Below are 26,874 nucleotides of genomic sequence, written 5' to 3'. Positions count from 1 at the left end.
GCCCAAAATGCCATTTTTGCAAATTAAAATAAAAGAGCCTAAGGGAGATCAGGGCTGAGCTGTAGGTTAGTCGAGGTTAGTCGTCGACTAACAAGTTCTTTAACAAAAATGTCGCCCTCATTAAACCATTTGGCGCCCTCAGCAGGGCCCAAGAGAAACTTTGCATTTTGCAAATTTGCCAAGTTGCCGATTTGTGCTGCGCCTTCTTGAAAAAGATAGAGCGCCCCCTCAGGAAGCCCCAGGGCGCCCAAAATGCCATTTTTGCAAATTAAAATAAAAGAGCCTAAGGGAGATCAGGGCTGAGCTGTAGGTTAGTCGAGGTTAGTCGTCGACTAACAAGTTCTTTAACAAAAATGTCGCCCTCATTAAACCATTTGGCGCCCTCAGCAGGGCCCAAGAGAAACTTTGCATTTTGCAAATTTGCCAAGTTGCCGATTTGTGCTGCGCCTTCTTGAAAAAGATAGAGCGCCCCCTCAGGAAGCCCCAGGGCGCCCAAAATGCCATTTTTGCAAATTAAAATAAAAGAGCCTAAGGGAGTGCAGAACTTTGATTTCAAAAAAAATGTTTTGGTCAGGATTTTAAAACACTATTAACACACAGTTAACACTATTTCTCGTAATTTAATTGATTATACTTTTTTTTGCTGATTTTTGGAAATTGTGTTTTTCTTAAGAAAAACGTTACTCAATCCACCTTTAGGTGGTTGGTGCCTTCCTCACATTTATAAAGTGAAAACACAAAATTTTTATCAAAATATCTGAAATTCAACCTCAAAAAAGTGTATTAAAAACCTTGTAAAGTACTTATAACTTTTGATAGGGTTTTCAGATTTCCAATCTTTTGGACTCTTTGGAAAGATCTCTTGATTACCTATCCAACGATAGGTCGCATGGTAGATCCGGACAACGTTTTCATCAAAATATGTGAGATCCGGCCTCTAAAAAGTGTATAAATAACACCTAAGTGGTTATAACTTTTGATAGGGTTGTCAAATCTTCAACGTTTTAGGCTCGTTGGAAGGTCTGTCAAATGCCTTTCTAAAAATGTATAACATGATGGGGTTTCTGACAAAAACCACCCTTTTTACAATCTTCCGGACTTTTGTTGAAATCGTTTTTTTAGCATAACTTTTGAAGTACTTTTCTATACTTCATAATATTAACTACACCCAAAGGAAAAATATAGCTCAAAATATGCAACAGTGGATTTGCTGCAGAAAATGTTACATTTTAAAACATTTTTTGCAGCAAGCCCATAGATCATTTTTGCCCGCGTGTAAACATTTCAGCGATCAGCAGTTCTCACCAACACATATAATACTGGCTCGTCCGCGAGCAACACTCCAAAGAGAAGAATATGTTTGTGCTCTTTCACTCAAATTTCATCAAGCGTCCATGGCGCGGTGGTAGCGTGTCGGATCAACAACCAAGAAGTTGGTGGTTTAATCCTCGTTCTGTTAAGGGTTTTTTTTTGTGAAATACAACCAAAAAGCCATCGGTAATGTCGATAATTGTCAGTAACGGGCAAGAATGTCATACCCTTGTATCGCAAAAAATGCATGAGGACAGTTTTCATGCAGATTCTGATATATTTTCATGCCGCCATAAATCACAATCATGCGACCGCCGGTTAGGTGATAAAGTCTTATGGGACCCCAAGACGGAACGAATGAGGCCTAAACGGTCCAAATTAAATCAGCCAGTCCAGAGATAATAGAGTGCATATTTTTCGGTGCACGGACATACATCCAGACACACGCACAGACATTTGTTCAGAATTTGATTCTGAGTCGATAGGTATACGTGAAGGTGGGTCTACGAGGTCGAATAAAGAAGTAAATTTTTCGAGTGATTTTATAGCCTTTCCTCAAAAACACAACACTTTGTCCACCATTACGGAAAAAAAATAAAATAGTTTTTTTCCTTGTATATATTATTTCTTGCAAAGTCCTCATCAATACTTACAACTTTACTGAAGATACCAAATCAATCAGAATGGACAGCTGCCAAATTGTACGAATCTTGTATGGGCGAACCAATGACACAAAATGTTGGCCAAAAAAAAAAAAAAAAAAAGATATCGGATGAATTAGTGGATAATTGTCTGAATGAAACCTACTAAAAATTCTTTTAATATTTGTTCCACTTTAATTCAAACAAAACCACCTGACTTTACATCAACTTTTTAGTCGTATGTGTCGGACCAGAGAAATTGTTGAACCAGCTCTTCTTAAGTTTCCTCTTAATATTTCATGCAACCATTGCAAAGATGAGCTTCCCTTTTTCGCTGGCTTACCAAAAACTCTGCTTCTTCCTTTTCTTGCGAGCTTCCCGTTGTCCTCGTAATTAATATAATTGTGGAAGTAGCGAATTTTCCAATTTCATAAAATTTCTACCCGTCAGCCTGTTGGCAGCACGTGTATGTGTGATGTACGTGTGCTCTCCAACGGAGAACAGAAAGGATGGGGTTATTGTGTGGATATTGTGTGTACGTGCAAAACCGAAAGAATGAAGATAAAACCCGCTGCCGCATCGTCGTCGTCATCGAGGTTTCGTCGAAAATTTTTCACCGCCGGGACACATCCTTCTCCCAGGACGACGGGGACGGGGCGGCAGACACGAGAGTGAGTTTTATTATATATTTTATAATGGATTCTTTATCATATCAAATTCTTGGCGCTGTACGTTTTATATTATTTCAATACATTGCACACGCGGCTTTTTGGCTTTATCTTTGAGTGAGGCTGAGGGGGAGAAGGTGGCAGCACCCTCGGGGAAAACCACCGAAATTAGAATTGGGAGTGGTTCCTGGGAGGTGAAAAAAGGGTTGAAGCAGTCAAGTTGCCCCGAGCTATTCGCAATGTCTTATTAAAAATTCTTGAATTCGCAAGAAGTTCTAATCTCGCCACACTTTATTTGCTCCAATAAAAGTTTATGGCTCAACCGGAGCGATTATCATAACAACAAGAAGTCCGCTCGTAACATGTATGATACATCGTCTGACAGTTATTTATACGAGCGCCCACCAATCTTCGACACCCCACGCGACCAGCATAAATCAGACCAACTCAACGAGCCCGTGGAGGACGACGAAGGAGGGGTGGATCGCCCCTAATCGAAGCCACTTCAAATTTCAAGTGGCGCGTCCAACCCCCGGCCAGAATAACAACTCATAAAATCTGCGCCAGCGATATCTCCCGCTTCGTTGCGTCTAATTTTGGGTGAATTTCTCCAAATTTAGCGATTTCTGTTCCTTAAGTCGTTGGTCAGCGGGACTTCTTATCTCGACGGAGTGGACCAATCGATCAGAAACGGTCGGAAAATCGGCAAGGGAGAATGGCATTTTCGAAAGTTGGTTGTGTTGAAATCAGAACAGTTTTTTTCTCATCAATTTGAAGTATTTGAAAAAATGGTAAAAACATTTTGAATTATATTTTTAGTATTTTTTGCATGAATCTTGAAATTTTACAATAAGTGATTTTTTTTATATTTGTTCAGGCCGTTGCAAATATTTTTCAAAGTTTATATCCCCCCCCCCTCCCCCCTTTAAAATTGGTCCGAAAAATGGGGGTGCAAAAACGTTGTTTTTTTTTTATTGAAATTACAATGTACAGCACCTCAAAAAACAAAATTCTCGTAAAAATTAAATTTTCGGCAATGCTTAGAAATTTTGGAAATTAATTATTGCAAAAAAAAAACTGGACAGGTGTATAATACATTTTAAAACACTTTTTTCATTCAAATGGTGACAACGTGACCTGTAGTTTGAATTTTTTAGCTTTTTTTATTTTTTTGCCTCTTATCTAATCTTATCTAATCTTATCTAATCTTATCTAATCTTATCTAATCTTATCTAATCTTATCTAATCTTATCTAATCTTATCTAATCTTATCTAATCTTATCTAATCTTATCTAATCTTATCTAATCTTATCTAATCTTATCTAATCTTATCTAATCTTATCTAATCATATCTAATCTTATCTAATCTTATCTAATCTTATCTAATCTTATCTAATCTTATCTAATCTTATCTAATCTTATCTAATCTTATCTAATCTTATCTAATCTTATCTAATCTTATCTAATCTTATCTAATCTTATCTAATCTTATCTAATCTTATCTAATCTTATCTAATCTTATCTAATCTTATCTAATCTTATCTAATCTTATCTAATCTTATCTAATCTTATCTAATCTTATCTAATCTTATCTAATCTTATCTAATCTTATCTATTCTTATCTATTCTTATCTAATCTTATCTAATCTTATCTAATCTTATCTAATCTTATCTAATCTTATCTAAGCTTATCTAATCTTATCTAATCTTATCTAATCTTATCTAATCTTATCTAATCTTATCTAATATTATCTAATCTTATCTAATCTTATCTAATCTTATCTAATCTTATCTAATCTTATCTAATCTTATCTAATCTTATCTAATCTTATCTAATCTTATCTAATCTTATCTAATCTTATCTAATCTTATCTAATCATATCTAATCTTATCTAATCTTATCTAATCTTATCTAATCTTATCTAATCTTATCTAATCTTATCTAATCTTATCTAATCTTATCTAATCTTATCTAATCTTATCTAATCTTATCTAATCTTATCTAATCTTATCTAATCTTATCTAATCTTATCTAATCTTATCTAATCTTATCTAATCTTATCTAATCTTATCTACTCTTATCTAATTTTATCTAATCTTCTCTAATCTTATCTAATATTATCTAATCTTATCTAATTTTATCTAATCTTATCTAATCTTATCTAATCTTATCTAATCTTATCTAATCTTATCTAATCTTATCTAATCTTATCTAATCTTATCTAATCTTATCTAATCTTATCTAATCTTATCTAATCTTATCTAATCTTATCTAATCTTATCTAATCTTATCTAATCTTATCTAATCTTATCTAATCTTATCTAATTTTATCTAATCTTTTCTAATCTTATCTAATCTTATCTAATCTTATTTAATCTTATCTTTTTTTTTTAATCTTATCTAATCTTTTCTGATCTTATCTTATCTTATCTTATCTAATCTAATCTAATCTAATCTAATCTAATCTAATCTAATCTAATCTAATCTAATCTAATCTAATCTAATCTAATCTAATCTAATCTAATCTAATCTAATCTAATCTAATCTAATCTAATCTAATCTAATCTAATCTAATCTAATCTAATCTAATCTAATCTAATCTAATCTAATCTAATCTAATCTAATCTAATCTAATCTAATATAATCTAATCTAATCTAATCTTATCTTATCCAATCCTTTCTTATCTTAAATGTTTGCGGAACATCGACCGGGTCGGATGCCAGCGGATTTTCCGACGTCGTAATTCCGGGTTGGCATGAAATTTCAACGAAAAAAACGGTGTAATATGCACTCTAAAGTGTTTGTTTAGGAATTCTACGGTAATATATTGACATTTAGTTGCCTTGAAGTTTTGAAAAATTAGGATTAGAGAAGTTTTCAATCGAATTTCCAAAGTTATATATACTTTTATACTAAGTAATAAGTCAACTTTATATGCAATCCAAATTATTTTCTAATTAAGTCAGGAAGACATATTGTGGTTGTGACAATCGAGTTATAGCGATTAATCAACAAATAACTTTACTTTTGGTTGAATTTTTTGTTGTTTTGTTTTTACCATTTTTAACATCTTTTTAAAGGATTTGTTATGAAACTTTTCATAAAAAATCATGTTTTCATTAGCAATTTTGTGGCTAAACTTTCTGCTTAAGCTTCTGAGCTAAACTGAGTACTAAGTCGTTTTTTCAAGCTTTAAATTTAAATAATCTGTATCATATTTGGTTTTATGAATTTGAAGGTTGATTTATTGTTTAAATAGCATTACAATTAATATGCTAAAAATTTCTACTAAGTGAGATGTATTTCGAAAAACTGTGTTCAAATTTCACCAATTCCAATCCTTAACAAGTCCCGTCTCTAGCATTATGTATTGGCCATTGTCTCATGCTCCAAGAAAAAAAAACAGAGTAAGGGGAGCCAGATAACGCTTCAGAAAGTCATAAAAAATACACGATCCTTGAACGTGGTCCTGCCGAAGGGTCAGCAGCTCGTAGTACGACTTCGACGACAACGCATCGGAATATATTTGTTCCAATTCATAAATAATAAAATCAATTCGTTTTCTTCCCTTTCTTTTCTTCGTATCGATTCGATGACCAACCCGCTGCCCGATGTCCTGACGTATGAGTCCTAGTAAGTAAGGATTGGCAAGGGTGCGCTTAACATATCTCGATAGGAGATGTTTTCGTTTCGCCTCAACTGACCGGACCATGCTGCGGAATGGAAATGTCAGACTGTTGTTACAGTACAAACACAGTTAAGTAGCATTCCTGAAGACGACGGAAGAAAGCACATCTCACTTAAGCTGTCCGTGAAGAGGGAGTTGGAGGATTTGGTTTGCTTTCCTTGGGAATGATATATTTTTTATTGTTTATTTATACGCCTTTTCCCCTCTTCAGGGTTCGCTCTGGTGGCACGAAATGTGGACATTAAATCCTCCCGTAACCCTGTTGGATTCGGGGTTGACTTCACTTCCGAAAGTGATAGTTTATTGTGTAATCGAATTAGCCGATCATCGATGTCATCATTGCCATTCCGGTCCCAACGAGGCGCCCCTGCCTAGAAGAGGACAAAATTGCCTCATACGTTTGCCGAGAGAAAAGAATCAATTTCCCGAACCGTACTGTTGGTATAAACATAAACATGATTTCAAATTCAATTTACTCTCCCCTTTTTTTGGCGCAAACAAATTTGACCACCGCGAGATGAATGCCATAAATTCCCTCCCTCCAGAAATAACTTCCATCGGTCTTGTGCTTTGTTCCACGTGGACCAAATCACTCACCTTTCGGAACTAAACCACCTCTCGCGAACCCACTTTTATTACAGTCCGGATCGTTCCGGATTTCCCTTGGGGGCAGTACGAAGAACGAAAAAAAAATCGCGACCACCAAACCACTCAAACCACAACCAACGCAACGTTGGTGGAAAACAACAGACTCTGCTCTCTTGCTCCCAACCACGCTGAAAAGTGAAGAACGAACGACTAATGTCCCGACATATATTTCTCTAATGCCCTCATATTTGTAACCCATGTTCCGGAGATCCAGCCCTCGGGGCCCCGCGGGTGCCATTCGTTCATTTGTGCCGGGGACCAGGACCATCGCCGCGGAGTAGTGCTCGTCGTTACACGGGATACGACCATCAACGATGGTCACATCGCCGGTGGAAGGTTATCGATGGGGCGTCATTTTGGAGTGGGATGTGGTGTTCCCTCCGGGGGTTAAGATGGTGAATCTTGGATGAAGAGGAAAGTTGTTACCGGAATGCTTTCCAGCTTGGGAGAGTCGTTACATTATTAAAGACATTTTGTACTGAAAGGTGTTTTATTTTTTTTAAATAAATAAAAGAAAATTGGGGAATATTTCACAACACAACACATTTTATAAGCTGTAAATTGTGATAATCCACCTCATAAGTGTGCTTCTGACTATTTTTAGAGTAATGCCTTAACAAAAAAAAAGTTGTTTAGTGAACCACAGAAAAAAAAACCAAAGAAAAAAAAAACAAAAACACCAGTTAAAAATAGAATCAAGTAACAACAGAACAACAGAACAACAGAACGACAGAACAACAGAACAACAGAATAACAGAACAACAGAATAGCAGAACAACAGAACACAGAACAACAGAACAAAAGAATAATAGAACGACAGAACAACAGAACAACAGAACAACAGAACAACAGTACAACAGAACAACAGAACAACAGCACAACAGCACAAAAGAACAACAGAAAAACAGAACAACAGAACAACAGAACAACAGAACAACAGAACAAGAGAACAAGAGAACAACAGAACAACAGAACAACAGAACAACAGAACAACAGAACAACAGTACAACAGTACAACAGAACAACAGAACAACAGAACAACAGAACAACAGAACAACAGAACAACAGAACAACAGAACAACAGAACAACAGAACAACAGAACAACAGAACAACAGAACAACAGAACAACAGAACAACAGAACAACAGAACAACAGAACAACAGTACAACAGTACAACAGTACAACAGAACAACAGCACAACAGCACAAAAGAACAACAGAAAAACAGAACAACAGAACAACAGAACAACAGAACAACAGAACAACAGAACAACAGAACAAGAGAACAAGAGAACAACAGAACAACAGAACAACAGAACAACAGAACAACAGAACAACAGAACAACAGAACAACAGAACAACAGAACAACAGAACAACAGAACAACAGAACAACAGAACAACAGAACAACAGAACAACAGAACAACAGAACAACAGAACAACAGAACAACAGAACAACAGAACAACAGAACAACAGAACAACAGAACAACAGAACAACAGAACAACAGAACAACAGAACAACAGAACAACAGAACAACAGAACAACAGAACAACAGAACAACAGAACAACAGAACAACAGAACAACATAACAACAGAACAACAGAACAACAGAACAACAGAACAACAGAACAACAGAACAACAGAACAACAGAACAACAGAACAACAGAACAACAGAACAACAGAACAACAGAACAACAGAACAACAGAACAACAGAACAACAGAACAACAGAACAACAGAACAAAAGAATAATAGAACGACAGAACAACAGAACAACAGAATAACAGAACAACAGAGCAACAGAATAAGAGAACAACAGAACACCACAACAATAGAACAACAGAACAACAGAACAACAGAACAACAGAACAACAGAACAACAGAACAACAGAACGAAAGAACAACAGAACAAAAGAATAATAGAACGACAGAACAACAGAACAACAGAACAACAGAACAACAGAACAACAGAACAACAGAACAACAGAACAACAGAACAACAGAACGACAGAACAACAGAACAAAAGAATAATAGAACAACAGAACAACAGAGCAACAGAATAAGAGAACAAGAGAACAAGAGAACAAGAGAACAAGAGAACAAGAGAACAAGAGAACAAGAGAACAAGAGAACAAGAGAACAAGAGAACAAGAGAACAACAGAACAACAGAACAACAGAATAGCAGAACAACAGAATAGCAGAACAACAGAACAACAGAACAACAGAACAACAGAACAACAGAACAACAGAACAACAGAACAACAGAACAACAGAACAACAGAACAACAGAACAACAGAACAACAGAACAACAGAACAACAGAACAACAGAACAACAGAACAACAGAACAACAGAACAACAGAACAACAGAACAACAGAACAACAGAACAACAGAACAACAGAACAACAGAACAACAGAACAACAGAACAACAGAACAACAGAACAACAAAACAACAGAACAACAGAACAACAAAACAACAGAACAAAAGAACAACAGAACAACAGAACAACAGAACAACAGAACAACAGAACAACAGAACAACAGAACAACAGAACAACAGAACAACAGAACAGCAGAGCAACAGAATAAGAGAACAAGAGAACAAGAGAACAAGAGAACAAGAGAACAAGAGAACAAGAGAACAAGAGAACAAGAGAACAACAGAACAACAGAACAACAGAACAACAGAACAACAGAACAACAGAATAAGAGAACAAGAGAACAAGAGAACAAGAGAACAAGAGAACAAGAGAACAAGAGAACAAGAGAACAAGAGAACAAGAGAACAACAGAACAACAGAACAACAGAACAACAGAACAACAGTACAACAGTACAACAGAACAACAGAACAACAGAACAACAGAACAACAGAACAACAGAACAACAGAACAACAGAACAACAGAACAACAGAACAACAGAACAACAGAACAACAGAACAACAGAACAACAGAACAACAGAACAACAGTACAACAGTACAACAGTACAACAGAACAACAGCACAACAGCACAACAGAACAACAGAACAACAGAACAACAGAACAACAGAACAACAGAACAACAGAACAACAGAACAACAGAACAACAGAACAACAGAACAACAGAACAACAGAACAACAGAACAACAGAACAACAGAACAACAGAACAACAAAACAACAGAACAAAAGAACAACAGAACAACAGAACAACAGAACAACAGAACAACAGAACAACAGAACAGCAGAGCAACAGAATAAGAGAACAAGAGAACAAGAGAACAAGAGAACAAGAGAACAAGAGAACAAGAAAACAAGAGAACAAGAGAACAAGAGAACAAGAGAACAAGAGAACAACAGAACAACAGAACAACAGAACAACAGAACAACAGAACAACAGAACAGCAGAGCAACAGAATAAGAGAACAAGAGAACAAGAGAACAAGAGAACAAGAGAACAAGAGAACAAGTGAACAACAGAACAACAGAACAACAGAACAACAGAATAGCAGAACAACAGAATAGCAGAACAACAGAACAACAGAACAACAGAACAACAGAACAAAAGAACAACAGAACAACAGAACAACAGAACAACAGAACAACAGAACAGCAGAGCAACAGAACAGCAGAGCAACAGAATAAGAGAACAAGAGAACAAGAGAACAAGAGAACAAGAGAACAAGAGAACAAGAGAACAAGAGAACAAGAGAACAAGAGAACAACAGAACAACAGAACAACAGAACAACAGAACAACAGAACAACAGAACAACAGAACAACAGAACAACAGAACAACAGAACAACAGAACAACAGAACAACATAACAACAGAACAACAGAACAACAGAACAACAGAACAACAGAACAACAGAACAACAGAACAACAGAACAACAGAACAACAGAACAACAGAACAACAGAACAACAGAACAACAGAACAACAGAACAAAAGAATAATAGAACGACAGAACAACAGAACAACAGAATAACAGAACAACAGAGCAACAGAATAAGAGAACAACAGAACACCACAACAATAGAACAACAGAACAACAGAACAACAGAACAACAGAACAACAGAACAACAGAACAACAGAACAACAGAACAACAGAACAACAGAACAACAGAACAACAGAACAACAGAACGAAGGAACAACAGAACAAAAGAATAATAGAACGACAGAACAACAGAACAACAGAACAACAGAACAACAGAACAACAGAACAACAGAACAACAGAACAACAGAACAAAAGAATAATAGAACGACAGAACAACAGAACAAAAGAATAATAGAACAACAGAACAACAGAACAAAAGAACAACAGAACAACAGAACAACAGAACAACAGAACAACAGAACAACAGAACAACAGAACAAGAGAACAAGAGAACAAGAGAACAAGAGAACAAGAGAACAAGAGAACAAGAGAACAAGAGAACAAGAGAACAAGAGAACAAGAGAACAAGAGAACAAGAGAACAAGAGAACAAGAGAACAAGAGAACAACAGAACAACAGAACAACAGAATAGCAGAACAACAGAATAGCAGAACAACAGAACAACAGAACAACAGAACAACAGAACAACAGAACAACAGAACAACAGAACAACAGAACAACAGAACAACAGAACAACAGAACAACAGAACAACAGAACAACAGAACAACAGAACAACAGAACAACAGAACAACAGAACAGCAGAGCAACAGAACAACAGAACAACAGAACAACAGAACAACAGAACAACAGAACAACAGAACAACAGAACAACAGAACAACAGAACAACAGAACAACAGAACAACAGAACAACAGAACAACAAAACAACAGAACAAAAGAACAACAGAACAACAGAACAACAGAACAACAGAACAACAGAACAACAGAACAACAGAACAACAGAACAGCAGAGCAACAGAATAAGAGAACAAGAGAACAAGAGAACAAGAGAACAAGAGAACAAGAGAACAAGAGAACAAGAGAACAAGAGAACAACAGAACAACAGAACAACAGAACAACAGAACAACAGAACAGCAGAGCAACAGAATAAGAGAACAAGAGAACAAGAGAACAAGAGAACAAGAGAACAAGAGAACAACAGAACAACAGAACAACAGAATAACAGAACAACAGAATAGCAGAACAACAGAACAACAGAACAACAGAACAAAAGAATAATAGAACGACAGAACAACAGAACAACAGAATAACAGAACAACAGAACAACAGAATAAGAGAACAACAGAACACCACAACAACAGAACAACAGAACAACAGAACAACAGAACAACAGAACAACAGAACAACAGAACAACAGAACAACAGAACAACAGAACAACAGAACAACAGAACAACAGAACAACAGAACAACAGAACAACAGAACAACAGAACAACAGAACAACAGAACAACAGAACAACAGAACAACAGAACAACAGAACAACAGAACAACAGAACAACAGAACAACAGAACAACAAAACAACAGAACAAAAGAACAACAGAACAACAGAACAACAGAACAACAGAACAACAGAACAACAGAACAACAGAACAGCAGAGCAACAGAATAAGAGAACAAGAGAACAAGAGAACAAGAGAACAAGAGAACAAGAGAACAAGAGAACAAGAGAACAAGAGAACAAGAGAACAAGAGAACAACAGAACAACAGAACAACAGAACAACAGAACAACAGAACAACAGAACAACAGAACAGCAGAGCAACAGAATAAGAGAACAAGAGAACAAGAGAACAAGAGAACAAGAGAACAAGTGAACAACAGAACAACAGAACAACAGAACAACAGAATAGCAGAACAACAGAATAGCAGAACAACAGAACAACAGAACAACAGAACAACAGAACAAAAGAACAACAGAACAACAGAACAACAGAACAAAAGAACAACAGAACAACAGAACAACAGAACAACAGAACAACAGAACAACAGAACAACAGAACAGCAGAGCAACAGAATAAGAGAACAAGAGAACAAGAGAACAAGAGAACAAGAGAACAAGAAAACAAGAGAACAAGAGAACAAGAGAACAAGAGAACAAGAGAACAACAGAACAACAGAACAACAGAACAACAGAACAACAGAACAACAGAACAACAGAACAGCAGAGCAACAGAATAAGAGAACAAGAGAACAAGAGAACAAGAGAACAAGAGAACAAGAGAACAAGAGAACAAGAGAACAAGAGAACAAGAGAACAAGTGAACAACAGAACAACAGAACAACAGAATAGCAGAACAACAGAATAGCAGAACAACAGAACAACAGAACAACAGAACAACAGAACAACAGAACAACAGAACAAACGAATAATAGAACGACAGAACAACAGAACAACAGAATAACAGAACAACAGAGCAACAGAATAAGAGAACAACAGAACAGCAGAGCAACAGAATAAGAGAACAAGAGAACAAGAGAACAAGAGAACAAGGGAACAAGAGAACAAGAGAACAAGAGAACAAGAGAACAAGAGAACAAGAGAACAAGAGAACAAGAGAACAAGAGAACAAGAGAACAACAGAACAAGAGAACAACAGAACAACAGAACAACAGAACAACAGAACAACAGAACAACAGAACAAAAGAATAATAGAACGACAGAACAACAGAATAACAGAACAACAGAGCAACAGAATAAGAGAACAACAGAACAGCAGAGCAACAGAATAAGAGAACAAGAGAACAAGAGAACAAGAGAACAAGAGAACAAGAGAACAAGAGAACAAGAGAACAAGAGAACAAGAGAACAAGAGAACAAGAGAACAAGAGAACAAGAGAACAAGAGAACAAGAGAACAAGAGAACAAGAGAACAAGAGAACAAGAGAACAAGAGAACAAGAGAACAAGAGAACAAGAGAACAAGAGAACAAGAGAACAAGAGAACAATTAAACAAGAGAACAAGAGACGAGAGTTTTCAGCATTTAAAACTTCTAAATTGCATGCCTATACATTGAAAAGAGATAACATTTTCAACTTTTCTCCAGCTTAAGAGTTTGACATACCTTCACAGAAGAAATATCTCCAATTTTCCTTTGATCCTCATCACCTCATTTCCGGCGTGTCCCCTCCACCAAGAACCCCCTAAACCGATTCAACTCACCACGACGCTGGTTGTGGCGGCAACCGTCCGTCCGAAGCAGAGCCCCAATATTTTTGATAAATGACAAAGTCATTAGATAAATTACCAGCGTGTTGTCTTCAAGACAACCACCACCCACGCTTACGCTCCCTGAGCCCATTAATGACTATCCTATTAGAGTAATTAAAATACCATTGGTCTGGTGTAATGTAACACATTTTTGGAGAAGGAACGGCCACGCAACTGGAGGTTAGTCCGGTGTCCTCCCACTCGATTATCCCTTTTTCTTAAGACAAAAACTTTCGCCAGCCAAAAAGAGGACCGAAAGCAAAAGGCGTCAGATGGCTGGCCACTTGAAGTGGCTGGGGAGAATCGTCCTTGTTACACTTTTTCCAAGAAAGGAAGCAGTTGAGCAGCAACAGCAGAAAAAGGACGATGATGAAGCTATTTACTGGCGAAACGCGAACGGCAATATCCCCACCGGGAAAACGCTTCCAGGATGCGCACGATGTTCGATATTAATAGATTTAATAACAAAGTGCGTAATTTGAATTATCTTCTTTTGGCCGAAGGCTGCAGTCAAAAGGGATGAATCGATGTTGGAGGGGTTGAGGATAGGATGTCTCAAAGGATGTTTGGTGATTTTGGTGTCTGTACTTCAAAGATTTCTTCAGTCTCGAGGCTAGAAAAGTGCTTTAAAGACTATCTGATTCAGACAAGTTTCAAGACTGAAGACTCTTCAGTGAAGAGGAAGTATACTGAGCTTGGTCAGAATAAACGGTGTGAAGCGGGGTTTATTTTTTGTTTGCTTTGAGTTTAAAGTATTGGACAATGTAACGAAAAAGTTATTATATATTAGCCTGCTACAAATATTTTTAAAAGTCTTTGTCTACCGGGGGCAAAACAGATATTTTTTCAAAAAAAATTGAAATTTCATGTGCAATCAGCTGTAATTAATTTAAAATGCATTCCCCAGCGTTTAGAATCATTTTCAATATGTTTGGGTTTATTCAAAAATCTTTTGAATTTTAGAAAATTTTCGATGTTCAGTACCGTAAATAGTTTTTTTTCCTTATAAGTTTTTGTTTTCCTCAATTCTTACATTTTTTGAAAACTAATGATTGCAAAACAACTGAACTAGTGTAAAATGCATTTTAAAATTATTTATTTTTTCATTCAAATGTTGACATTATGGCTTGCTATTTTTATTTTATTTTTTTATATTCAACGGTCTGTTTGAAAAGTCTTAGCTTAAACATTTAGATTTGGTTTTCTATTTCCGACATGTTGACCTTCAGTTTGAAAACTTATTTTCTTTTAAAACAATAATATTATTTTTTAAAAAGGGTATACAATACATCGTCAGCTGTGTGCTATCTTGTGACATAGACCATTTTGGTCAAAAATGAGTTGATGATGACGTTTTGCTATACTTAACAAACAGTACAAGATGCTTTAACCCGATTTTGGAAACTCGCTTCCGTTTTCTGGATATCGCAATACACACTTGTGACATAGACCATTTTATCATCAAAATGATCGTGCACACTTGTGACACGTCATACATGTGGTTGGAAAATGTGGAAAATTTGTCTTGTTTTTCACAAATTTATGTACACATATACTTTCTAAAGGCAATGCAACCTTTTGTTTTTGAAAATACACTGATTAGGCCGTTAAACTATTGATTTAAGCCTATTTTAGTTTGTATGGGAATTCTGTGCACACATGTGACACGTAGTACAAATTTACTTTCGAAACACACTTGTGACACGTGCTTTTCAGATTTTTGATTACATAATTTACTGTATCTTTTAACTGGTGTAACCAAATTAGTTGAAACTAGGAGCGTTTGTTAAGCGGTAGTTTACAAACCGATTGCTTCAAAAAGTTTGGCTCTATCATTCATAGTTTTGCAAATATTTATCATCAAACTTTAAAAATCGATTTTCTCGAAAAGTACTAAATGGTCGTTGTCACAAGATAGCACACAGCTGACGACATGTTATTGTGGTGGTCTTAAAAGTGACCTGCTTAATAGGAAAATAGAAAAAAAAACATCGAAATACCGGGCATGAATTTTGCTCAAATTTCCTCCATCAGCTTATTTTTGTCAGTTCAAATCGAATTGGAATATTCTGATGAAACGGAGCAAGTAGAAATGAAATTCCCATTGTTTTTTTTTTTCTATAATCTCTAATTTCAAATTTCATTACAAGACATCGTTTGGTAAACATATTTTTTAATTATCTGTAGTTCCAGTAATAAAACAAAATAACACGCTTAAATAATATTGCCTGAACCACATTCTTAACACGCATTTATAGAAATAAAACAATGTTTTGTGTTGAGTTATAAATTAAATTGGTGTACAATTGGTGGTGTATTTTACAGTGTGCAGCAGGGATGCCCAAACTTTTGGACCTAATCAGATCGGACCTGATTTTTCTGAAGCAGTGGCGAGCCGGAACTTATACTTGATAAAAGTTGAAAAAGTGAACACATCTTTTTTATTTTTTTTTTTTAAATTGGGTTCTTTTAAAGTAAATAAATAAAAGTACTAGTGTTGCAAATAAGATTCATATATCTTGATTTTCAGAATGAAAAACAATAATTACTTTTAAAAATGTGTTTATTTGACTTATTTTAATTTTTGTTTGTTTAAAATTGTATAGATATTGTTTTTGGCGATTGCAATTAAATACCTTGAAATATTTTTTTTATAAAAAAAACGTTACTTAATCCACCGTTAGGTGGTTGGTGCCTTCCTCACATTTGAAGGGTAATGCTATCCAAAATAGACACAATAGGGTGTACCTTTAAATGTTCTATCAATTTGACTCATTGTTCATACCATCAGATTGGGTAGTCAGATCTTCATATTTCAGGGCACTTACGCATGATATATTTGGACGACGTTTTCATCAAAGTATCTGTGATCTGGCCTCCAAAAAGTGTATAAATAACACTTAAGTGCTTATAACTTATGACAGGGTTGTCAGATCTTCAATTTATTGGTCGCGTTGGAAAGGTCTTTTCTATACCTTTCTAAAAATGTATAAGATGCCGGGGTTTCTTACAAAAACCACCCTTTTTACAATCTTCCGGACTTTTGTTAAAATCGTTTTTTTAGCATAACTTTTGAAGTACTCAACTAAACTGCATAATTATTAATAGCGACTTATGGGACCCCAATACGGATCGAATGACGCCAAAACGGACAAAATCGGTTCAGCCAATATCGAGATAATCGAGTGACAATTTTTTGATCAACATCCCACCACACACACAGACATTTGCTCAGAATTTGATTCTGAGTCGATAGGTATACATGAAGGTGGGTCTAGGAGGTCTAATTGAGAAGTTCAATTTTCTAGTGATTTTATAGCCTTTCCTCAGTAAGGTGAAGAAGGCAAAAAACATTCAAATTTCAATGGTCGTTGCAAAAAAAAACGTTACTTAATCCACCTAGGTGAATGGGGGCTTCCTCTTCTCGGTTCATACACAAATTTATGTATTGAGAATGTACATGTATAATATACATTGTATATATATAGACAATTCGTTGATTGAGTTCTAAAATTCAACTAAATTGCTAATATTATTGTTCACAATGATAAAGCTTAATTTTCTGGGTACCATGACACTTTATACGACCGCAAAGGATTTAAAATGGATTTTTAAAACAATTTAAAGTAATAACTTTGCGATCCTTTTTGACAGAAAGCATATTACTTTATAAAGTATATAGTCTATAGACTTACTAAATTGAATGCTATTCTATCCCAGTAAAAGAAAAATACGCCTACGGTCTGTCGACGAAAATCCATGTGAACAATGCATGCGAGCTGTCTAATGCTGTCACGGCGTAAAAACTAATGCAGTGCTCGAACAAGTCATAATTTCCGTAAACTCTCTCCCTCTCTCGCATTCCGCTCTCACATTCCGTAGCTAAAGCGAAAATTTAAGAAAGGGTAAAAAGTGTATCGCTAACGGAGTCGATCGATGGCTCAAGGATAGGTATCTAAGAACGCGATACATATTGTCATTTCCCGAAATGACTTGAATATCTTGGCTTGGCTAAGACGTTTTTGAGGCTATTCTGGACCTGATTCGAGGTCGGGTGGAATCTTTGCATGCTGGACGCGATTCACAAAGGGAATTTTATTTCCTAAGATGACATTCGAAGCACGATGAAAAATGCTTTCGAATGAAGTATAATAGTTGTGGGTTTTTTAGCCGGATGGGCGAACCAGCATGTGATAATGCATTGGTATCGTCAAAAATAGCAGTTTAGCGCAGATATTAACGACTAAGCTTAATAATTCGTCGAGATATGTATCTCAGTGGATTGGGTTTTGAAAGAGCTTTCCAAAAATGTGCAACATGCCGACATTTTGGTTAATTTTGGCCTCGTTTTAGTCGATTTGAAGGCGGCTGAATGCAAACAGTTTTCTTAAAGTGGCTGTAACTTTGGCAAATTTCAATGGATTTTTGTCCCGTTTCAGCCCGGGATGGAGGACATTCCAGACTACCTAGTTATGCAAAAATGAAGCAATTTTGAAAAATTTTCATCGTTTTTTGTTTTTCGGTTTTAGGTTTGCAAATCGTTTTTCTTAAATATCTTTTGACAGGAAAGGGCTACGGGGAAGATTTTCAATAGCGACTTATCGGAAGCTAAGAGGGATCGAATGCAACCGGAAGTGTCCAAATCCGTTCAGCCAGTTCCGAGAAATCGCAGTGACATTTTTTGGCCAATTTTCAAGTGATTTTATATGGCATTCCTCGGAGAGGAAGCCAAAAACAATCAGACATGATATAATTTCTTCAAACGAAATTTGGATTAAAATATCCTTTACAAAAAAAAATTTTTGCGTTGTTGTGCACCTTTATTCAAATATTATAAAAAAAATTATTAAAATGACTTTAAAAACTCAAAATTTAAAAAATATGAAAAAATATATACTAAATCATTTTCAATTCGTTATTCTTAGAAATTCAAGCTTGTTTTTGATAAATATAGTTTTTGCTCCCTAATTTTTTGACTGAGACATTTTTAAATATTTTGAAAATATTTGCAGCGATCAGTTTGAATATTTTGCTTTTTAAGATTTTTTTTTTAAAAAAAAACGTTATCACTGAAAAGTTGTTCTAGAAAAATACATAAGTTTTTGCTTACATATTTATTTGAAAAAAATAGGAGATAAAAAAAGCTTCAAAGTGAAGTAAACACAGTTCAAACTGAATGAAATTTCTATTTAGCGTCATTTTGTACATTTTCAGACAACAGTCCATGTGTTTTTAATTCAAACATGAAGAATTTTGTAAAAACATATTCAAATTTGATGTAAAGCTTGTTTTGTTTTTAATTCAGGCAATCAATTTATTTATTTAATATTTCATAAACAGTCTTAAGGGCCGGCCATAGAACTATTTTGAACAGCCGTCGCGGGCCGGATCCGGCCGCGGGCCGGACGTTGGGCAGACCTGGTGTACAGTGAAAAATCACTTGAACTTATTATATTCCATTTTATATTCATTATTTATATTTTTTGTGCTGTGATCAAAAACATACTAAAAAAAATCTTAAATTAAATTTGCAATTATTTTCATGATTCTGCAGACTATGAAATCATAAACTTTTAATGTTTTAAAATCACTTATGAAATTTAGCAAATTATCTTCAAATAATTTGCTTTTTTTTCGAAATTTCGTAGTTTTATGAATTTTTAAGCATTTTCATAAAAATGTTTTAATATTTTTGAAATGTATGAAAATTCCCGATCGTTTGATATCCATATTGTTAAAACTGAAAACTATTTTTTTTTAAAATACGCAGTTTTGTGAAAATTTTTAGTATTTAAAAAAAAATTGTTATAACTTTTGAAAAGTATGAAAAAATCCTGATCATTTGATAACCCATATTGCAAAAAAAAACTGAAATTTAGTGTACTTTTTCAAAAATACTTGGTTTTGTGAACATTTTGAGGATTTTGAAAAAAATGTGTTATAACTTTTGAAATGTATGAACAAATCCCTATCATTTGAACCCATATTATAAAAAAATGAAATTTTGAGTAATTCGAAAATACGGAGTTTTGTGAAAATGTTGAGTACTTTCAAAAAAAAAAAATTATTACTTTCAAAATGTATGAAAAAATCCCGATCATTTGATTCCCATATTGCAATCACGATAATTTTGAGTATTTTTTTTGAGAAACATAGCATTTTCAAAATACTGGAAAAATACGTAACTGCAATGGATAGCTGACATCAGCCCGATTCCAAAACACTATATTTTGTTGAAGTTTGGATGATTGCCTCAGTTGACGATGCATATTTTTTATCAACATAAGTCGATATGTACACATGAAGATAGGTCTTGGAGGAATTTTCAAGAAGTTTACTGTTGCGTGATGTTATTGCAAAAACATTGAATAGTTAACATTAATACGAATACACATTTATTAAATGAGGTTCAGATTGCCTCTTGTTTCTGGAGAAAATTTTAAGTTTAGACAACATTTCAAAACCTCGAATATAATATTTTATTTCACGAATAATCTATTAACCAGCCGATACTGCATCTTCAAAAAGCAATAGAAAGAAAAGAAACTTTATTGTTTGGTAGTTTCTCAGGCTTTCCCTCCTCTTAAAAAAAGTTCTGTTTTGGATTAGTTAATTTTTTTGTAAGAATAACCTTTTTACTCTAATTTAATAAAATTTGAAGTTTTCGATTAAACATTTCGTTAGTAAGTCTATAAATCCCATTTCAATGTCCCAAATTACAAAGAAATTTCAAGACACCATCCGATGAACCTCACCCACTCCCATTTGAACTATGCCACATCTTGCGTAAGAGAGCCTTTTCGCTGATGGAGTACTCAAATATAATCTAAAATTCATCAAAAAATCATACAAACCACGACTGGCTGGCTCCTTGGAAAAATTACGATCCATTTCGGCGCACACAACACTTTCAACACAAACACACACATTTCCGGAACAACGCAAAGATGGAGGGAGAGGGTGTGGAAATTTTAACCCCTTTTTTCCCGGTGGGTGGTGGGAAAGGAGGTGGAATTTCCAAGTTAATAAGACAGATGAGGGTACCGTCGCGTCATTTGCCTTGTGATGCTGCCTCATGTTGTTCGGATGTCCTGAAGGAGCATTTTTACGATAAAAGTACGCTCCTAGGTTTCACTTAGAGTGGAGTTTAGGGGGTGAGAGGGTGGGGGGTTAAGGAGCGGCATTCGGGGGTTAAAGATAATGAAAAATTCATCAAAAATCTGAATTTAATACACTCTGAACCACATCGCGCGTCTTACCCCCTTTCCACCGTCGTCACCCCGGCACATGTTGCCTACTTCCGGGGGTCGGAAAAAAGGGTTAATTTTGAAAAATGAGGAAACCCTTCAATTTCTTTTGCCGGCTTGACGAACGCGAAGCTCGGTTTTTGCCGGGGAAAATTTGCTGTCAGCACAGGGTTCTCCGGTCGCTTTTTTGAAAATGAAGTGAAGCGGAGATTCGATAATCTCGCGTAAGTGATCCTGCCGAGAGCAGATCCTTGCCTAATGCCCCACTCGTGACTCTCGAGAGCAAGTGCTTTTGTCTCTAATTAAATGTAAACAGTGTTGGGGGTGAGATATTCGTTTGAGCAGGGATCGAAGAAGGAAATGAGTTTTAGATAGTAGTTAAGAATTTTGCTGTTTATGAAAAACCTTAAAGTACACGAAACAAAAGAGAAATTGAACCAACCTTCACCTTAGGGCTGTATATCAAGAAGTTGTTTTCAACAAATTTTAAAATGTTTCAAACGTTAATTACGTAGAACTATGAAAACATTGATTAAAAGGACTGTTTGTCCTATCATGTGTCAAAGTGTCATGTATATATCAATTAAAATAAGTTCAAACTGCAAAACAGACTGCATTATCGGATTCTTTGTCGTTATAAGTTTCTATGTTAGAAGGAGTGCATAATTGGCAAAGGGAGCGCGTGGTCGTAAAAATATTCGGAGTGAAAAGTGATTTTTTTTTTTGTGTGTGCCTTTTGTTTCGCATTTTTGTCGTGTATTGTGTGCTGCGAGGAGAAGATTGCCCTCTGAAAATGCAGCGTCATCAGTGCATAATTGGCAAAGGGAGCGCGTGGTCGTAAACATATTCGGAGTGAAAAGTGATTTTTTTTTTTTTTTGTGTTTGCCTTTTGTTTCGCATTTTTGTCGTGTATTGTGTGCTGCGAGGAGAAGATTGCCCTCTGAAAATGCAGCGTTATCAGTGCATAATTGACAAAGGGATCGCGTGGTCGTAAAAAAATATTCGGAGTGAAAAGTGATTTTTTTTTTGGTGTTTGCCTTTTGTTTCGCATTTTTGTCGTGTATTGTGTGCTGCGAGGAGAAGATTGTCCTCTGAAAATGCAGCGTCATCAGTGCATAATTGGCAAAGGGAGCGCGTGGTCGTAAAAAATATTCGGAGGGAAAAGTGATTTCTTTTGTGCCCTTCTTTCAAAGCCCTACCTATATCATCGTTGATCGGAAGGCACGGCGTCGGGTGGATTGTGTTTAAATTTTTCGAATAAGGTTTTATTTTTTGCCATTTCTATATAATGAATGAAAGACGCACTGACAATTTGGATCGTTGAGTTAATAGTGGAGCAAAATAACTGTGTGTGAGTGAGTTTTTGTGTAAACCAGAAAGACCTTCCCATAGCATCGTTGCTCGGAAGGCTCGCCGACGGGTCTGTTATGAAAGTCCTCCCCATAGCGTCGTAGCTCGGGAGGCATCGAAAAGCCAATACCTTATCCTACTAACCCAAAAAAATATTAATCACGTGATGCTTGAAGGAGATGCTGTGGATTCAACGGTCTCAAGCGGTATCAACAAGTATATAGCGAAAAACTATGTGCTTGATGAGTCTGCAACTTCAACTATCGGACTAACATTCCTCCCTTTCGTTGAACTGCAGGCTTCTTGGGAGGGCGCCGGTATTGACTAATAAAGTAGGGATCTTCAGAGGTTAAACAGTGAACGGATGGTTGGCTCCCACTGATCATTTTTGATTCATTGTTTAACTTCAGCTGATCTGTCAATAACGGAGTAGCAGCTCATTGGCAGTCAACCATGCTCATGCTCATGCTCATGCTCATAAGTTTCTATGTTAGAAGGTTTAAGCGTTTGGATTTTGTTGTTTGAATAATAATTAATTAACCTCAAATTTTTTTCATTCTATTTTTTTTTCAACAACAACAACAACAACTTGTTTCTACCAAAAATAACAGAATTGAAAATTAAAACCTTTCAATACCAGTGGGTGAAATGGGTGCTGAAAAGTTGAACTTGTATTGAAAAGTAACAAATTTCAATATTATTTCCATTTGAACGATGAATTTACTTTACACATTGATGTTTGACAAAAAAATCCATTCAAAAAGCGTTTTTCGAAATTGCAAAAAATGTTGTAAGCTACTCGTTGCAAAACTTGATTTTTATTGCACTCGTCGTATTTATCCAACTCGTTAAATAATGTTCGTTGGATAAATGTTCGACTCATGCTGAAAAAATATTAAAACATTAAGGTAATCAATATATTCAATGATTATTCTAAAATTATTTTCTCTTTTTTTATATGTTTTGTCAGTTTCAAATATTTTAAATTTTTGGTATTAATTTCATATTTTTGGAATTTACATACAAAATGAGCATGTTGAGTGCCAAGTAATAGATTTATATAATAGTTTATACTTTATTGGTATAGTAATAATTTCGAATTTGCAAATATTTTTAAAACGTTTTCATTTTGATTGATTTTATCACAGAAATGTATTTTTTATGCACCTCATAACTTTTGATCCTTTGAAAAAATGGGCAAATTTTAAAATGTATGCAAATCATTGTTTTTTTTTTTATTAATGAGAATTATTTGATAATATATGGAACTGCCTAAATACATAAAAACAATATCACAAAAATTGAAGTTTTTTTTAATTTTTAGAATTTATAAATTTTCGTATTATGAGAGTTTTAAAAGCTAGAAAAAAAAATCTTCTAAATTTTCAGATTTTTTGGATTTTTTTTTGAATTTTTATGATTTGTTTAAAACTTTAAAATCTAGAGTTTTTTAATGGTCCTATAAGGTATTTTGTTTCATATGTTTATTGGACCTTTAAAAAAACTCGATTTCGAAAATTTACATTTTTAGTAAAATTTCAAGATCTTTAGAATTGTAAAATATTCAGTTTTTTTTAAATTTCAAAAAAGGTTGATTTTCTAGAATTTTGTTTATTTTTTTATATATAAAAAAGGATATTTTTTTATTATTTCAAGAGAATTTAATTTTTTTAAGAATATTTCGTTTTTATAGCATTTAAAACTTTCGGAATATTTTTTTAAAATGTTATTTTTTAAATGTTCAGAACCATAAAAATTTTCAGACTTAAAAAAAATGTTCTTTTTTTTAGATTTTTTTGAATTTTTCGGAATTATTAAGGCTTTAAGAATTTGAAATATTTTAGAATTATCAAAAAAATAAGAATTTTTCAATATTTTGGAGATTTTTATAGTAAAATTTTGTATATATAAAAAATAAGTTTTGTTTGTCCTGCAAATTTAAAACTTTTTAAAATGTTACTACCAGAATTTCAAACTTATAATATTTTAAAAAAATGTAGGTGTACTTCTTTTCAGCAAAAAGAGGCATTAAAGAATCATTTGAATATTTTTTTTTTAATTTTGACTGCACAACCACAATTGTTATCTATTTAATGAGTTGTGACACTACAAATATTGGTAGGAGAGGATTAACATAGTGAAATAACACAATTAGATCTATCCAATCAAAATGAAAATGCATCAAAAACATAATGGCATCTGATAAATTTCTTGAACCAATTCGCGAAGAAAAAAATAACTGTATTATATCAAATGTTGAAAAATAAATTTTGTTAAATTTCAGGCTTTATCGATAATTTTTGAATCCGGCTCCGACTCCTATACGAGTTTTGACGACTCCGATTCCAGCTCCTAAAAAAAGACCCGAGACCACCGACTCCGGCTTCGACTCCGACTCCTCAACACTGCTTCACCTTTAGTGTAAAAACAGTTTGAAATTATCATTTAGCCATTCTACCTGCCAACAGCAAACTCCCTTTGGTTCAATATCTTAATCAGGCATCAACTCATCCACCCAAAACAAGAAGCCATATCCCGTCCAGAAAAACAACAAAACCTTCGAAATGTGCAGCCTCCGCACAGCATCTCCTCATGCATATTTTTCATAAATTTCAATTAGGCAGCCGCGCCAGGCCGGCCGTCGTTAGGTTTCACAAAATTAATCAAAAAGGGATAATTTAATCTAAATTTCGCTCGCCACCGCAACCGCTCAACACCCAGAGGTTGGAGTAAAAGGGGCTCTCTCCCAAATTTGCACTTCTTCTGCTCGGAAAGTGCCAGGGGAAGCCGGGTCAGGTCAGATAATGAAGGACCCACCTTTTTGCCATTGGACCATCCGACATTGTTGAGTTGAGGTGATGAACACATGAAATTACTTTTTTTTTGTTGGGCTCTTGATGGATCCTCTTGAGAATTGAGGAACTCCTGTCTGGATGATGTCCGGTTTTTGGGCAGGTATATCAGTATCCGACATAAGAATCGCATAAAATTTAAGAGATGGTTAAAAGAAATAGACAAAAATAAAATTTAGATTTTTTACAAATTGGTCAAATTCAACTTTACTCAAGTGTTGACAATTACTTGAGTGTCCTCACCGAGAAGAAAACCCTTTGCCTACCCTTTCATTTTAGTCGCACCAGGTTTTTCAATTAACGGAATTAATTACACAAAGGAAACCGCGTCGCGTCTTTTCACCTTCTTATCTCACCTAGGGTATCTTCTTTCCAGTAGAAGGAAAACCCCACTTCTTTGAAGTCCTTCTCGTTCAACACCTTGAAACATGACACTTTGAGGCCCCGATAAATGGCGTTAATGAATTGTTATTAAATATTTTAACAACAGCCTTAACTGTCCATCCCCTGCCCACTTGAGAAAGTAACTTCCGGTTTCGAGCACGCGGACTTTAATTTTCGAGAACCACTAATGAGAAGGTAGGCGCGCCTAATTGAGTTGCACACTAATCAGCGAGAGAAACGTAGTCGGTACACCTTTTTCCGGTGCAAATTCCGGCCGTGGGATTCAGGGCAAACCAATGGTCCAACGGTGAATCGCGCTTTGATCTTTTCAGTTGAAGTTCTTAAAAGGGAGTCATTAGTGATACGGGTATAAAAGTGGAACTGATTAAAGGATTCGGGGTGGATTACTTCCATACTTGGGGCCTTAAAAGGGCAAATTTGATAGAGAAACTGGAACTCTGGAAGGAACTTTTGGACTAGGGAATCTCTTGACTTCGTTTTTTTTAATATCTTCTCAATATAAACCAAAGGAGGAAAGTTATTTTCAATAAAAGCCGTTTTAACCATATTTTTGCACAGTATTAAAAAAAAATAGTAGATTTGACAAGAAGAGATACAAAACAACAAAATTCCTGCATCGGTTTTGTTTTATTTGGTAGTCAATTAAAACAAGTTTGATGAACTTAACAAACTAACGTTTATTGACACGACTGTACTGATCGGCACTCGGATCCAGAATGAATGAAAAGTGAGAAAGAAAGAGAAAGCGCGCGTGAATGAATGACGTTTGTAGGGAGTGTCCATAAACTACGAAACTATGGCATGGTAATAAATAACGTAATACAACAGGTTTTCAAATTTAAAGCATTAAAGCTGTCCCTGTTCAGAGAGAATGTAGTCCCGATTTGCCTCAGTTGACGATGCATATTTT

Source organism: Culex pipiens, chromosome 1, assembly GCF_016801865.2.
Source record: "Culex pipiens pallens isolate TS chromosome 1, TS_CPP_V2, whole genome shotgun sequence".
NCBI lineage: Eukaryota > Metazoa > Arthropoda > Insecta > Diptera > Culicidae > Culex > Culex pipiens.
Note: the sequence above shows the minus strand (reverse complement) of the source record.